The sequence below is a fragment of the Raphanus sativus genome, chromosome 1 (genome assembly GCF_000801105.2).
Source record: "Raphanus sativus cultivar WK10039 chromosome 1, ASM80110v3, whole genome shotgun sequence".
Taxonomy (NCBI): Eukaryota; Viridiplantae; Streptophyta; class Magnoliopsida; order Brassicales; family Brassicaceae; genus Raphanus; species Raphanus sativus.
In genome coordinates this window covers 19,244,185-19,253,026 of record NC_079511.1, presented here as the reverse complement: position 1 = coordinate 19,253,026, position 8,842 = coordinate 19,244,185, and positions in this window count along the sequence as shown.

Below are 8,842 nucleotides of genomic sequence, written 5' to 3'. Positions count from 1 at the left end.
AGCGACATCGATGATGGACCTCTCGATCTCTTCAACCGGTATTAAACAACATAACTAAACAATTCATGAACTAGAAATGTAATTAAAATAGCATAAATACATGAATCTATATTATTAAAACCAAAGGACCTTTCTTCAGATCCCCTTCTTTTTTTATTTTTTTATTATTCTTTGCCACTGAATTGTTTTTATTCTATGATTTATATTTAAATGATGTATTTTACAAAATTCCCTTTATTTAAACAGAATATCTCTATTTACTTTAAATGAGATATATTAATATCACATGTGTAATATATGAAAGTACGAAGAACACTCACGATTATTTTTATATGAAATGCCAAATTTATTTGTTATTACTGTATATTTTGAATACCAATGTCTACCTTACGATTATTGCTATATGAAAATGATAAAAAAAAATTGAGAAAATTGGCACCTATACCCATATGAGACACCCTAATTAGAGACTTACCATCTCAACTAGACTCAACTGTTTCTTTGCTCTTATACTCCTACCTCTAGAATCGCAGTCATACAACTAGTTGTGTCAGGTTTCACTTTGACTCTCTACTACCTCTCTCTTCTCCTTTCTTTCGTAATCTCATTTTTCCCCACACTCTTTTTTTCTTCCATTCATTCTCTGCATTTTATAATCAATTTTTGTATAAATAAAAATTGCTCCTTGTCTTATGAATGTTTTAAAATAAAATTGTTCATGTCCAGAAAGATAATCTAGTAATAATTTAATATCAAAATCAAGACAGAAAAATTTCAAGCTCATGACATGCTTCTACTGCTGGTAAACCTTTTTTTTTCTTTTACTTCTTATTTTTTGTTTGAGCGTTTTCTTTTTGTCATGAGTGAATATTATTTTATAATGATTTTGTTATAAGTTTGATGTTATTTTCACTTTGATTGTTTAAACTTGAAATTGGTCTAATTAGATTTGTTATCTGATATATTTGTTCTGTAAATAGTTTTGTATTTGGCAAATGATTTAATACATACTGCATGTTTTGTTAGCTGATACAACAGGTTTGTCATTAATTGATACACGATTTGTGTACACGATACATGTTTTGTTAGCTGATACATAGTTTGATACCAAAGATTGATAATAATTAGTACGATGTTATAAAAGTCTTGTCATTAATTGATACATGATTTGTGTAGCTGATAAATAGTTTGCTAGCTTATACATCTTTTTAATTATTGGTTTGTTTTGCTAACAAATGGATCGATACTTGGTATGGGTAGATACGTTGTTTGTTAAATGATTTGTTATCTGATACATGATTTGTTATGCAGTATATGTTTTGTTAGGTGGCACATATTTTGATATCGATGAATGAGTAAAGAAGAAGATTTAAAATTTTGAAAAATGGTGTCAATGACATGAGTAAGAGAATGGAAGGAATATGAAAGAGAGTGTACCAATGTATCAATGCGTATCAGTGTGTATTACTATCTTAACTAATTACATATTTTGATATATTATTGTATATCATCTAAGAAAACATATAGTAAACAATATGTCAATTAACAAACCATACAACGAAAAATATATCTGCTAACAAAACATGTATCAACTAAGAAATTATGAATCTATAACAAACAATGTTATTTCACTAGTGCAATTTCTAACATTTAAGTTAACCACTAACAATTAATGTAACATTAATATTAAAAGTTAGAGCGAACTACAGATTTTGAAATGTTGAGATCATGCAATCAATTGTAATTTATCAACAACTAAATCATATTGTTCTCTATCTAATAAAAAATTTCAAAAACATGATTGATTAGGTAATTGATTACATGGTCATTATCCTCTAACTTTTTTGTTTGCTGTTACAATATTTGTTCTCGATCGGACCATTTTTTTAAATCAGTACAGTGATTGAGTCTAATAATAGTTTTGTTAAAAAAAATCAATATATTTCCATAGAGAAACATGATTAGTTACATACTTGATAACATGATCATTATCCATAAACTTTTTATTTTGATGTAACATTATGTGTTAATGGTATGCCCACTCATATGGGTGAAAATTGTTATAAATTTTAATTTAGTTTTAGATATTTGTTTATATATTTTAATATAATGAGATTTATTGTTGGAAAAAAGATATTAATTGTTTCAAAAAAAGTAAATTTTCACAAAAATCAGAGAAAACAAGTGGCTTTAAGCTGTTCTAATAGCAGGCCTATGATGCGCTACAGTAATCTACCATCTGACATTGAATCAGAGATGTCTCTAAAGCTGAGGGTATTATCGTCCAAATCAAACACTAATTGTATGACTTTGACTTGTTATGTCATTCCATGGATACTTTGCAAATATGAATCTCCCTTATGGGTAGTCAGCTAATTCTCCCTAAAAAAAATAAAGACGTGTTCAAATTAACACATGATTCAACATTATTATTCAGTGTCATTATTATTTGATCTCATCATTTTACGTGTTCTTTTGTAAATCAAAATATAAATTATCAATGTGCGTTTTCGTATGAATGTCTAATACAAACCCAAACTGCCCTTAATCATTAATTAAAATCTAACCATTTCACCATAATATAAAATAAGTGTTTAATATATCTATTAAATAAATATCGATATACTCAGAACATTTGACCAAACATGATCTATATTTAAATTGTAGGCGAGATTTTCACCCTAAACCCGAGATATTCTTCCAAAATAGAATACATATCTAGATTTTCTTAATATATTTTAACTCTGACGTATTAACAAATCATTTTATTAAATTAACTATCTAGATATTCTCTAATATATTTACGCCACCACTTTAAAAACCCACTCTTATAAATAGACCTATTACATACAAGTTCTTAAAATCCAAATCGTGAAAAATATATTCAAACATGAATCCGGAGGTCGAAGATGTGGACAATGTACCCCTAGTCGAAGGGAAGTGCGATAAATATCTCAAGATCAGTTCTAAGCTGGATGAAGGACTAAGGAGGAGATTGGTGGACTTCCTCAGATCCAACTCGGATTGTTTCGCTTGGTCCCACACCGACATGCCAGGAATCGATCCAGAAGTCATCATGCACAAGCTGCAAGTGGACCCCTTATACCAGCGGGTCAGACAAAAGAGGAGGAAGTTCGCTCCTGAGAGGGATGCGATAATAAACGAAGAAATTAAGAACCTGTTCGACGCTGGGTTCATCCGCGAGGTACAATATCCTGACTGATTAGCCAACGTGTTGGTTATAAAAAGAAGAACGAGAAATGGCGGGTCTGTATAGACTTCACAGATTTGAACAAATCATGGAGGTATATGATGTTCTACCTACCAGAGGCTGGTGAATATGATGTTCACAGATCAGATCGGGCAAACCATGGAGGTATATATCGACGATATGCTGGTCAAATCCCTGGAAGCTGAGGATCACATCTCACACATACAACAAACCTTCTCCACCCTCCGGAAGTATCAAATGAAGCTCAATCCCGTCAAATGCTCTTTTGGCGTGAGTTCCGGGAAGTTCCTCGTGTACATAGTGACTTGTTGGGGCATCGAAGCCAATCCAGATCAGATCAGAGCCATTCAGTCAATTCCTTTCCCCAAGGAACGTCAAAGAAGTACAAAAGTTAACCAGAAGGATGGCGGCCTTGAGTAGGTACATCTGTAGACTCTCGGACAAATCTCACGCTTTCTTCGAGACCCTCAAGAATCCGAAAGACTTCTTATGGACTGAAAAGTGCAAATCAACACTTAGCGAACTCAAGGTCTATCTCACGACTCCCTCTTTTCTGTCAAAGCCTTCGCTCGGAGAGGTGTTATTGATATATCTAGCTGTCTCCGAGCATGCGGTGAGTGTGGTCCTAGTGCGAGAGGAAGGAAACAAATAGCTGCCAATCTACTACATACGTAAGCAAGGCCCTCCTAGACGCGGAGACCCGCTATATCCATCTTAAGAAATTGGCCTTGGCCTTAATGGTAGCCGCTCGCAAACTACGACCTTACTTCCAAGCTCACCCGGTGGTGGTCGTTACCTCGTACCCGATAAAGTTGGTACTCCACAAACCTGAGATCTCCGGGCGTCTTGCTAAGTGGACAGTGGAGCTGGGATAGTATGACGTAATCTTTCGACCAGCTACCGCGGTTAAGTCCCAAGTTCTGGCAGACTTCGTGGCCGAATTCTCTCCTAATATGCTTTTAGAGCTAGAACAAGGAAATATCCTCCCTATCCTCCCCGATAAGACAACGGTAGAAGGAATATAGGTCCTCCATGTCGATGGTTCCAGCAATGTTAGAGGAGCTAGGGTAGGAATAATGCTCACCTCCCCTGCAGGAAATACAGTTTCACGAGCTGTGAGATGCAACTTCAAGGCGACCAACAATGGAAGCGAGTACGAGACCCTAATCGCCGGACTGACACTGGCCCATCAAATGGGAGCAGAGAACATTTAAGCCTACAGTGATTCCCAGCTGATAGTCAATCAAAGACAAGGGGAGTACCAGGCCAAGGACGATAGCATGATCCAATACCTTGCGGCCGCTCGGCGCCTTATAGATAAGTTCAAGAACTTCATCCTTACACAAACCCACAGGGAACATAACTCACAAGCCGACGCTTAGCAGATGAGTATCCCCCTGCTCGTATTACAATGGCCAGCCACTCTGAAATAATCACACCCCGAGGAAGTATCTGCCATAGAAGAAGGCAAGACATGGATGACCCCCATAGTACGACATCTGGAGGACGATGTTCTCCCAGAAGACCGTAGTGAGAGCAAAAAAATCAAAAAATAGGCTGCCAGATACTGCATCTCTAAAGGAAAACTATTCCGAAGATCTTTCTCTGGCCCATACCTCCGATGCGTGACACCCCGAGAAGCGGCAAAAATTCTTGTGGAACTCCACGAGGGGGACTGCGGATCCCATTCCAGAGGGAGGAATCTGGTGCTGAGGACTAAAAGGGTCGGATATTATTGGCCAACCATGGCTAAAGACGCCAACAAGCAGGCTAAGCACTGTGATCGGTGTCAGCGGCATGCCCCCGTCTCCAAGCTTCCGCCAAAGAATCTCAAATCAATAAGTTTCCCATGGCCCTTCAGGAAATGGAGCATGGACATCGTAGGAAAGTTTCCCATGGCGCCAGGCCAGAAGATCTTCCTCCTGGTGGAAACCGACTACTTCTCGAAGTGGGTGGAAGCAGAAACGCTTAGTAAGATTACGGATCTCCAGATCCATAAGTCCTGTGGACCAACGTGATTACCCGCTTTGGAATCCCTCAATAAATCGTCACAGACAATGGTCCGCAGTTCACCAGCCACAGTTCAAGAAGTTCTGCGAAGACTGGGGCAAAAAATTGACCTTCGCCACACCTAGGCACCCACAGTCCAATGGACAAGCGGAATCTACGAATAAAATCGTAGTCAACATGCTAAAGAAGCGACTGGAAGGCTCTCAAGGAAACTGGACGGAAGAGCTGCACGGAGTTCTCTGGGCTCATCGAACAACTCCCAAAACCTCAACATTGGAAACTCCTTTTTTGCTGGTCTACGGCGCCGAAGCCATAACCCCCACGGAGATGCAAGTCAGAACAACCGTCTTAGGTCTTTTCTCACAAAAAGAGAACGACGAGCTGATATCTCTGAGTCTCGACCTCCTCGAGGAGAAAAGAGAAGCCGCTCGGCTCTGAAACTGGTCCTATTAGCAAGAAATCGCTAGGAACTACAACAAAAAGGTTCGAACCAGAACTTTTCAGCAAGGAGATTGGGTCCTACGACGAGTAGTCGAAAACACGACTGGGAAACTTGCCCCGGATGGGAGGGACCCTACAAGGTAATCGAGGTACGAGGAGCGGGATCCTACAGGCTACAAGATAGCAAAGGTAAAACACTACCAAACTGCTGGAACGCCTTGCACCTTAAAGCATATCATTTTTAGGTCTCCAGACTGTAACTTATATTTTATATTTAAGCATTATGGTTTTCTACTCTTATGTATGCTAAACATCCACGGACAAGCTTATATAATAAAATAGTTTCGACTATAAAGGTGGTAGAATAACCATCATCCTTAAAAGGGCATACATGGCTGGATCAGGTCCCTTGAAACCTTCGATCCCAGCTAAACCTCGCTGATACGTGGCACGTCCACATGAAACGATAACGGGTATGAGACTTAAGGCAGGAATGGGTTTGATCAAACCTGAGTATGCTTGTCAAAACTACCTATAACCCCAGTGTAGGCCTAGAGCCATAGAAATATTGAGGCCCCAAAAACAAGAGTATTGTGACACCTCTAGGTTAATTCAGGGAATTTGCATATTGCAAAAGTACTGCTACGTGCAGGGAGCAATACATACCTGCTTTTCCAGACCTGGAAAGTGGAAGATTCAGTCACTTGGATTTCCGAATCCATACCAGCACCCCTAAGTCTGATAGGGGCTTCCTGCAGAAGCAGAATGCAGCATAGGAACTCTATAATGGCCAGCTTCCGAGTGGCGGAATGCGAGATCCGAACAGGTACCAGTAGTAGTCCTGCCTAGGTGGACGGAATAGGTCTCTGCAAAAAACAAAACTCCAGATTCCTACGAACCCCAAAAGCTCCTATGAATTCCGGGCCCAAATGTAACAAACTCCGAATTATTACAAACTGAACTTCCGAGTTCCAAATTTGAACTTCCGAGTTCCTCAACGAACTTTCGAGTTTCCAACGAACTTCCGAATTCCCAATCGAACTTCCGAGTTCCCAACGAACTTCCGAGTTCCCAACGAACTTCCGAGTTCTCAACAAACTTCCGAGTTTCCAATCGAACTTCCGAGTTTTCAAGATAGAACTCCTAAAAATACTTAAAATCGCCAAGACGAATCTACAGATTCCCGCGATGAAGTCTATGGGCCCACACAAATGGCCACTAGAGTACTACATTAAGAGCCTTTACATCTCCGAAGAAAACTCCTGATCCTCGGCCAATCTCCACCTCAAAATCCAAACCTAAATCTTATTTCAGCGAAAGTCCTACGAATTCTACTGCTTTAAACGTGCAAAGGTACTTCGGCGAAAAAAGATTTATTATGAAGATCGTAAAAAGCTACATAAGGAAAGCTCAATAGAAAACCGATAGAAAGAAAAAAACATCTAAAACGGCGCTCTTGCTGAAAAACCCGCGACCCCGTAGACGCCGGAGGCACAGCATAACCGGGTTCCTCTGATGGTCGACCGAACAGGAACATGTACTTCCGATATTCTTCCCCGGGGTTCCAATCTCCTGTTCTCTCCTCCAGCCACTCCTTCATGAGCTCCCATCTGGCCGCCGTCTTCACTTGCTGGATCAACCGATCTCTTTGCACCACCATGTCCTGAACCTGACTACGAAGAGAAAGCAATTAGGCAGAAAGCTTACGATGGTCATCCTCTGAGAAACTGTGATCGGCGCCAGCCCGGACATCATCTGACAAACGAGAGAATGGACCAGAACGCTAAGGTCGCAGGCCTAACCAGTCTGGGCGGAGGAACACGAAAAGGGCATCTTCTCTTCGTTTTCACCCCTCTGTAATAGTCGAAGATAGCAGATACCGGAAGCCGCAAAGCATTCCCTGAAAGAACCCCAAGAATAAGAATCCAGCAGAACATCAATGCAAAGTAAAAAAGAAAAAGAAAATCTTACCACAGAGATGACGGTGGCTTAAGGCCTCCTTGTTCACCAGAAAGCTCACCCATCGAAATCGTAGGGGAATCTTCATCACCAGCTTCACCATCGCCTCCCCGACAAAGGATACGGACAAGACACATCGGTAAGAATTAAATATCAGGGGACGCACGAGCTAACAAAGAAAGACATGCCAGAGGATTGAAGGATTTACCTACGGTACGCCAAAACGTGGGATAATGAATGGGCTCTCGAACCTTCATGAATATGTATCGCTTATCCCAGTCACTTCCAAAAAGGTGATCGCCCCCGGCGCCTCTGGAAGGCTCTGCGATTAAAGGGGTACCATTGCGGGATCTAAGGTAGTAAAACACGGGCTTACTCACCAAAGAAACGAAGCAGTAGGAGTACAAAACTTCGTGCACTCCGATACAGAAACCGTGCAATTCTCCAAGCACTTGAACGGCTAGCAGAGTCCTCTAGGATAGTGGACTAAGCTGGGAAGGGCAGAAGCCAAAGTACGAAAAAAAAACTTTGTCAACAAGGGAAGGAACGCCACTCCTCGCGCCAGCCTCCAGATAAGCCTCATATATAGCTATCTCGTTGTCTCCTCCATAAGGGGCACATTCAAACTCAGAAGTACTCCTTATCTCCATTGACGAAGGAATTGCATACTTCCCAAGGATCCAGGCAAGGTCTTCTCCGCGGATCTCGGAACGAGGACCATCATCGAAGAGGTAGGAACGCCTTTGCTTCGAGGGAGCCATCGGGCAGCTTTGTCGTCATCTCCCAAAGCCATCTCCCATGAAGAAACCGGGGATGAAAAGGGATCATCCGGAAAAAGGCGAGGCCTCACGTGACCACCTACAGACGAAGCCGGAAACATGGAATATTCGGGATTCATCTTTTCAGGCCTAAAGATCACAAGTTAGGAAGGTTCGAGGCTACAAGAGACGTCGCAACACTCTTCTTATACATCCCGAGTACCGACATTTGCCCTAGGATAAAAGGAAAGATGCAATATCTCCGGAAGATCTCGAATCCTTTAGCCGGAAAACTATAACCCGGAAAAAAGGAAATTCCCCCCGAAAATGGAAATTTAACGAAAAAGGTCAGGAACCGAGTATTCACTTATTTCGGAGTCTTTGACCCATATGATCGGTGAAACATCGAGGATCTTCGCAACCAGCTTTGAATTCATGGAAA